We start from the raw sequence: 8,989 nt of genomic DNA on the forward strand, positions 1-8,989 counted from the left end.
ATCATGTGGCTCTCAGTGTCAAAATAATATTCAAAATCTAGAGAAATACAAGAAGAAAGAGAAGAAAGAACGCTTGGAATTCTTGAAGAACTGCTCCAATCTCCAATCCTCTCCGATTCAGTTTTTCTCTTTTTAAAAACCCTTTTTCTCCCCCCTCTTGCAGTTTTTAGTCTCCCCTTTTATATCCCACGTTCTACACGCCTCCCCAGAAGCCAATCACTTTCTCTAAAAATCTCCTTTTTTAACCTAGGGCAAAAACGCGTTTTTTTAATGAAATTGAGAGGCGACATATCGCCTAGAAATAGGCGACATATCATAGCTCTCTCTATTTTCTGTGCACCAGACTAGGGCAGGCAGCAAATCATGCGACATATCGCCTGTATGTGGCGACATATCGCCTAGAGTCGGTGACATATCGCCTGGAAGGAAGCGACATGTCGCAGCTCTCGCTGTCTCTTCGTCTATTTTTGCTCCTTTTCAAGTCGCATCGCCATCTGAAGGTGACGTATCGCCTCATTCTCTGTCTTTTTTATCCAAAATGCCTCAAAACTCAACGATTTCATCCATTACTGCACACTTAAGGGAAAATCATCAAATCCACATAAAAACTTGAGGAAAAACATGCCGAAACTAGCTAAAGGAGTAACGAATGAGTGCATAAATTATGCACTCATCACACCCCCAAACTTGAACGGCTGCTTGTCCTCAAGCAGAGAAATCTAAAACACAACACAAAATGGGAAAAGGAAAAAATGGACACAAAATGACACAACCTAAAATGACAAACTAAAAACAAAACAAAAGAAATAGAAATGAACCGACTGAGAGTGTAAACATAGAGCTCAGGCATATAATCTTAACTTGCCAAACACCTCTGCACCCACTCAACATGTGAATCTGGAAAATGACTAGAATTTCAACCCACCAATACTCAACTTCTGACACTGTTATCTCTGTGTAAGTGTGTGCAAATCATCTCTACAAAACCTAAACACAAATGTGACTTATGTGTATCAAGACAAATCGCAAGATAAACTCAAAAAACAGAACAACCATAGGCTCACCCGTCTGACTCATCTCCACTAATGTAGGTCAAATGTCATGAAGATCAAGAGGACTTTCTCGGCTTGTAACATTAGGCTAGGGTTAAGGATAGATGAAAATCGGAAAAAGAAAAGCAAACTCACCCTAGACAAGCACGGTGGCGATAATAGACTCATCCATTCACCGAACAAAAACCAATGCCTTTTTTACTTCTAGATTTGCCTCTTCTCCCACGAAAGTCACGTCCACAAACACCATTCCTAACTAAGAATTTTTTTTTTTTTTCATTTTTTTTTGAGCTTTTGAAACGAAGACAAATTGACATTTAGATAGGTGAGGGTTGAATGTAAAGGCTCAGTGACGGTCTCAGAAAACTCCTTACTTAACGACTCTCGCTGGCCAGGTGTTCGACGCTCGGTGAAAGGATCACGTGCGATGCCAAGGTGAGTGGGTGAAGGGCATGATATATTGTAAGGCTCAGGTTCTCAGGCAGTAAAACAAATGAATCCAGTTTTTTTTTTCTCTTTTCGGCTCAAAGAAGGACTCTATGGATAACATGTTGCTAGGGTTAGCTTTTTGGCTCAAACGGTCCAAAGAGGGCCTCTATCCTATCAACACAACAAAGACCTAGGATTTCACCTCGACAAGTCCTTCGGGTAAGTTCTAGCGTTCTCATTGCGATAAAAAGTCTCAAAATTGCACACAAAGCCACACAGGGTATAAGGAAAAGCAGATAGACATGTGCTCAGAAATAGAGACAGTAACATCAAAAGCAAGCATGATAGATCAAGCACACAGTCAAAGATATAGAGACACATACCGAATGGAAGAAGAAGGCTTAACATGAAGTCGTCATTAAAGCCCAAAGTCATATGTAATACAACACTCAGTTCGGTACAAATATCAAAATAAATTGAAACCTAACTACCCTAAAAAAAAATGAACATCAACAAATAGATAAGATAACAAAAGAAAAGAAAATGATAGCCCCCCCCCCCCCAAACTTAAAAGGAACAGTGTCCTCACTGTTCGGCATAAAACTCAAAGGGAAAAGGAAAGAAAAATAATACCTCCCAGCCGGTCTAATTGTTTCCGGCCATACCTCCTCCAGCATCATCAATTCCACCGTCGTGTTCGCCATCTGAGGTTCCCGAAGACTGATATGGCTGTCAAAGAACGTCGGGGAAGGGCGGATAGTTGGTGACGCCGGAATTTTGAGCCCATGCTTCAAAATAATCAGCCGAATAATGCGCCAAGCATTGCTGACGCTCCTGTATGTCCATGACGCGACGAAGGATATGTTGTTGCTCAAGCTGAAGATTGGACATCCGAGTACCCTGTTGAACAAGTAATTCACCGATATCGTTGAGGCTGTAATTGGTGCCTTCTGTACCCGGAGAGGAAGATGCCATAAGGCGTGAGCGTCTAGCCATTGTCCGCGCCTCCATACGCTCACGTACTCTAGACTCGTGGGCGACCCGATCAAAGTCACTTCTGGGAGGAGAAAGACGCTGTCTGGGGCACACAGGTGGTGGTGGAGGATTGGCCGGATCCTCGATAATGAAACCCAGCCCTGTAAGATTAGGTTGGCCCCCGAACCATTGAGTGGTGTGTGTGACATTACGATGGTCAAGGGTACCACATTGTAAATAGGGCTGGTCCTCTGAAATTGGAACACCAGCAGCAAGGCATAACCCAGTGATGAGACTTGTATGCCCATGTCCGCCGGTCGTGGTTCCACGGGCAATGTGCAAGATACTGTCTTTAATGAGTCGGCCCAGATTGATGGATTTCCCGGCGCAGATGCAGTAGAGGAGTACCACCCGATCTCTCGGAATTTCAGAACGCTGAATGGAGGGCATCAAGGTAAACATGACGAATAAGTTCCACATCTTTGCATAGATACTAAGGCACGAACTGGGAAGATGTCAAGGAGTCTCTGGATTGTTGGTTGAATAAACCCAATCAGACCCAGGAGCGGCAAGTTCATGCAAAATCTGTTGATAGTCCGGCCCTTCCTCTAGTAATCGATAGTACTCATTATCAGTGATGTTCGGTAGGTCGAAAAAAGAATTAATCGTCTCGGTAGTGAAAGACACTGAAACCCCACGGACCTTGACTTGTTGGTTATCCTTTTCTACATGGGCGTTGGCGTAGAATTCTCAGACCACACTAATGTTTCCAGTGGCAGGGAACTGACATAGTTGTTGCCACCCCCTCTGGTTGATCATCCGTAGGAACTGCCCATCCCCCTCATCCGGTTGAAAAACCGACTCCATGATAATCATCTTGTTCTTGTCATTCCATAATTTGTACTTCTTCGCTGCCTCATTGTTGCCAAAGGAGTGCTTAACCGTAAAGGACGAAGTCGACGCGGAGGCGGTGATTTTCTTTTTCTTCCCCGGTGCCATAACAATAACACTTGGACCAAGAGCAACAATGTCGCCCAAGCACCAACAATTACTCAACAACCCTTAAAACTCTCCCCCAGACTTGAGTCGAATCACCGGTGACAACCACACTTTTCCCTTACTACAACCAGCGTTTCTACCACACAAGGATTTCTCACGTTGAAAAAAATAAGTCCCAAACACAACAGTCTATTAGGCATTTTATCGAGCATGTAATGTGCGTAAACTGAAATTTCCAAGCCTAATCTTCAAAGTTCATCAACACACCCCAACAATACCACCAAGTTTCATCAAGAATAATACTTACCTTGGTCGGATTTTGTTGGAGCCCTAGAACCATTGGAACACGTTGGAAAGTTTTCCATTTTTGTTACAGAAATTCCGGTGATGTGGCTCCTTGGTGGCTGTCGGAATTGGTTAATGGTGGCCGGATTTGTGGGGAGAAGGGAGGGGTTGTGGTAGTTGGAGAGAGATGAGTGAGGGAAGGAGATGGAGAAAGAGGGATAGATGGAGAAAGAGAGATGAAGAAGGGGAATTTGTGAAAGTGAGAGAAAGGGGGAGTGAAGAAAGAGAGACAAGGGAGGGAAATGAAGAGAGAGAGACGCATGAGGTGTTTTGAAAATGGGCTGTTCGAATTACCCCTTATTCAACGTTTTTTTTTTTTTTTTTTTTTTTTTTTGGAAATCCATCAGGCGATATATTGCCTAATTTTAGGTGATGTATCGCCTCTCGCTCTGTCCCAATCTCTTTTTTTTTTCTTTAGGCGATATGTCGCCTGATTTCAGGCGACGTATCGCCTCTCGCTCTGTCCCAATCTCTTTTTTTTTTCTTTAGGCGATATATCGCCTATTTACAGGCGACATATTGCCTGTCGTTCTGTCTCCCTTTCCTGTTTTGCTTCTTCAAATTTTTTATTTTTTTTCGAACAAAGAACTCCATTGGACACATAATTAAAGAAACATCATATGTGGGTTGCCTCCCACGAAGCGCTACGTTTAAAGTCCTTAGCTAGACATAGTACCTCATGTTTCAAATGTCCTCAACGAGCTTGAGACTCACAATCTTTTCCACCTCCCCTTCGAAATAGTGTTTAAGGCGTTGTCCGTTCACTTTGAAGGTAGATTCATCTCCTCTTTGTATCTCAACAGCGCCGAATGGAAAGACTTTCGTAACCATGAATGGACCGGACCATCGTGATTTGAGTTTTCCGGGAAAAAGTTTAAGGTGAGAGTTGAATAAAAGTACCTTCTCTCCCGGAATGAAGTCGCGGTGGAGGATCCTCTTGTCATCCATTGCTTTGTGCGCTCCTTGTAAATCCTTGCATTCTCATATGCCTCATTACGAATCTCCTCCAATTCATTGAGTTGATGAAGTCTATTCTCTCCCGAGGCTTTCAAATCAAAGTTGAGCTTCTTAATGGCCCAATGCGCCTGGTGTTCAAGTTCGAATGGTAGATGACACGCCTTCCTAAACACCAACCAGTACGGAGACATGCCGATAGGTGTCTTAAACGCTGTCCTATATGCCCATAGAGCTTGTTTGACCAATCCTTCCGATTTGATTGCACGGTCTTCTCCAAGATAAGCTTGATCTCCCAGTTGGAAATTTCTGCTTGGCCATTTGATTGAGGATGGTAAGAAAGGGCCATCTTGTGTTGGACTCCGTACTTGGCCATGAGTGCATCAAACACCTTGTTGGCGAAGTGAGTGCCCTCATCACTAAGTATAGCTCTAGGTGTGCCAAAACGTGAGAAAATGTTCTTTTGAATAAACTTGACAACCACCCGAGCATCATTTGTGGGAGTTGCAATAGCTTCAACCCATTTAGTCACATAGTTAACTGCCAAAAGGATATAGAGATTACCAAATGAAGGCGGGAATGGTCCCATCAAGTCGATCCCCCACACGTCAAATATCTCAACCTCCAATATATTGGTGAGGGGTAGCTCATGTCACCTCAAAATGTTACCTACACGTTGGCACCGGTCACAATTCTTAACAAATTCATGATAATCCCGATGCAGAGTAGGCCAATAGAACCCACTCTCTAGAACCTTAGCGGCGGTCCATGCAACTCCAAAATGCCCACAGATGGGAGATGAATGGCAATGAAACAAGATATCCGGTGTTTCCTTTTCCGGCACACACCTCCGAATGACTTGATCGGCGCATCGTTTGAAAAGAATGGGATCATCCCAAATGTAGTACTTCACATCATGCATGAACTTCTTCTTTTGCTGAGAGGTTAAACCCGGTGGCAAAGCTTTACATGCAAGATAATTGACAAGATCAGCATACCACGGGAGTTTTACCTCAACTGCAAACAATTGCTTATCTGGGAACGACTCTAGAATGGACGAAGCTCCTTGTTCTTCAACAACTCCTTCAAGGTGAGATAGATGGTTGGCTGCCACATTTTCAATGCCTCGCTTGTCCTGGATCTCCAAATCGAACTCTTGTAGCAATAAGACCCATCTAATCAATTGGGGTTTCGCATCTTTCTTCTCGAACAAGTACCGGATGGCCGCATGATCCGTAAATACAATAACCTTGGAACCAATGATGTAAGGCCGGAACTTGTCGCATAAGTATACCACTGCCAACATCTCTTTCTCAGTTGTTGTGTAATTCTCTTTGGCCTCATTGAGAGTGTGGCTTGAATAGTAGATTGCCCGAAAAACTTTTTCCTTCCGTTGGCCAAGTACGGCTCCAATAACATAGTCACAGCGTCGCACATAATCTCGAAGGGTTCACTCCAATCTGGGACGATTAGGATGGGGGCCGCTATGAGCTTTACCTTAAGCATATTGAAGGCTGTGAGGCAAGAGTCATCAAAAAGAAATGCCATGTCCTTTTCCAATAAGTTGCAAAGTGGCTTGGCGATCTTAGAGAAATCTTTAATGAATCACCGGTAAAATCCCACATGGACAAGAAAACTTCGAATTCCCTTCACATTTGTTGGTGGTGGGAGATTCTCAATTGTGGAAATCTTGGCTCGATCCACCTCCAAACCTAGTGACGAAACTCGGTGACCAAGGATGATCCTCTCCTTCACCATGAAGTGGTACTTCTCCCAATTAAGCACAAGGTTTGTCTCCACACATCTTTGAAGCACCAACCCAAGATTGTGCAAACAAGAATCAAAAGATGAACCAAAGACTGAGAAGTCATCCATAAATACCTCCATAATATTCTCCACCATGTCGGCAAAGATGGCCATCATGCATCGTTGGAAGGTAGCCGGCACATTGCCTAAACTGAAAGGCATCCGGCGGAAGGCGAATGTACCATATGGACAAGTGAATGTGGTCTTCTCCTGGTCCTCCGGGGCAATGGCAATTTGGTTATAACCCGAATAGCCATCAAGGAAGCAATAGTACTCATGCCGTGCCAATCGATCTAGCATTTGATTAATGAAGGGCAATGGAAAATGGTCTTTCCGGGTGGCCTTGTTTAGCTTCCTATAATCAATACACACTCGCCACCCCGTTACCGTGCGAGTTGGAATGAGCTCATTTTTCTCATTTTTAACTACCGTCATGCCACCCTTCTTTGGAACCACTTACACCGGACTAACCCATGAACTATCAGAAATGGCATATATAATACCAGCATTTAATAGCTTCAGAACCTCCTCTCTCACAACCTGCTTCATTGCGGGATTAAGTCTCCGTTGGTGTTCAATAGAAGGCTTGTAGGAGTCCTCCATGAGAATCTTGTGCATACAAATGGCTGGACTAATACCCTTAATGTCAGAAATTGACCAAGCAAAAGTGGATGAGTACCTTTTTAGCACGTTGATCAACTTCCGCTCGTCCTCCTCTCTCAAAGATGCCGATATTATGACCGGCTTAGTAGAGTCATCTCCCAAGAATACGTAGCGAAGATGGTCGGGTAATTGCTTCAAAACTAGCCCGTCACTAGTGGTGGTTTTCAATTCCGAGCCTTTATAAAGTGTGGGCACCTTAAGTACATCCTTTTTCTTCAGATTAGCCTTCTCCTCCGGTAGTGCCTCTAGAGCATAGACAATATCAATCAAGTCCACTTCACACGCACTGAACTCCACCCCGAGATCCCCTTTAGAGAGCGGTGTTGAAAGACATCTCTCCAAAGGGTCCTTATAAATAATGGTTTGAAAGAAGTCCTTTAAGCATGGGGCTACCACATCCACCCGGTTACAACTTGGTCGCTCTTCCAGAAATTTCATGGCGTTACTAATGTTGAACTTTACCTCTTCGCCGTTCACCCGGAGTGTCAAGTTACCATCATGGACATCAATCAAAGCCTTCCCGGTCGCAAGAAAAGGTCGGCCCAAAATAATAGGAATTTCCTGGTCTTCCTCCATGTCTAACACCACAAAGTCAACTGGAAAAATGAATTTATCAATTTTAACCAAGACATCCTCGATAATACCTTTAGGGTAGGTGAGAGAGCGGTCCGCCAATTGTAATGAGATGGTGGTAGGTGTGATCTCTCCAAGGTCCAGCTTCCGGAAGATAGAGAGAGGCATGAGATTGATGCTAGCCCCGAGATCACACAAGGCCTTCTCAATGTGAAGTTCTCCAATGATGCATAGGATGGTAAAACTACCCGGATCCTTCAACTTCTCCAGTAGTTGTCTCTTTATGATAGCGTTACACTCTTCCGTAAGCTTCACCGTTTCATAGTCCTCGAGTTTGCGCTTCTTGGACATAACTTCCTTCATGAATTTCGCATAGTTTGGCATTTGCTCTAGAGCAACCACGAAAGGGATGTTGATGTGGATCCTCTTGAAGATATTGAGAAATTTCTCAAATTGCTCGTCAAGCGCCCTCTTTTGGAACTGTTGAGGGAATGGCAATGGGTTAGTGATACGAGGTGGGTTATCCGGAAAAGTGATCAAACCCGATCTAACCACTGGTGCTTCCTTCTTTGCCTTCATATTTTCCTCCTTTGACTTGCCCTTACCATCATCATTGCTCTTGATAGGCTCCTCATCAACCATGGCGTTTTGAACACTCGGGCTTTCAAGCTCTTTTCCACTCCTCAATGTGATGGCCTTGCACTCCCTTGGGTTCTTCTCGGTGTCACTTGGGAAGGACCTTGATGATTGCCCTTTTATAGCATTAGCCAATTGGCCAACTTGTGTTTCTAGTGCCTTCATAGTGCCTCCCAAATTGGTGCAGTCAATTTCAATGTTGTTGAGACGAGCGTAATGTTGATCAAGACGAGCCTTAGAGTCCACAATATACGTCTTCAAAAGCTCTTCAAGTGATGAGGAAGGCTTTTCCATTGCCGGTTTACTCGACTCCAGAGTTAGTTGTAAAACATTCCGGTTGTTGGCATAAGAGAAATTCTCATGGTTTATGAACCCGGGATGATAGTATGTCGGTAAGTTGTTGTTGGGCCTAAAATTGTAGCTACGGTTGACAAAGTGACATTGCTCATCATATGAATCACTTTAGCTCAAAGCTTGTGCCATCTTTACAGCTTCTTGATTACCATTGGCATTGGTTGCGGTAAGCCCCTGGATTTGATTAATCAAGAGTGCCATTT

The sequence above is a fragment of the Morus notabilis genome, unplaced genomic scaffold (genome assembly GCF_000414095.1).
Source record: "Morus notabilis unplaced genomic scaffold, ASM41409v2 Scaffold1264, whole genome shotgun sequence".
In the NCBI taxonomy this organism is placed as follows: Eukaryota; Viridiplantae; Streptophyta; class Magnoliopsida; order Rosales; family Moraceae; genus Morus; species Morus notabilis.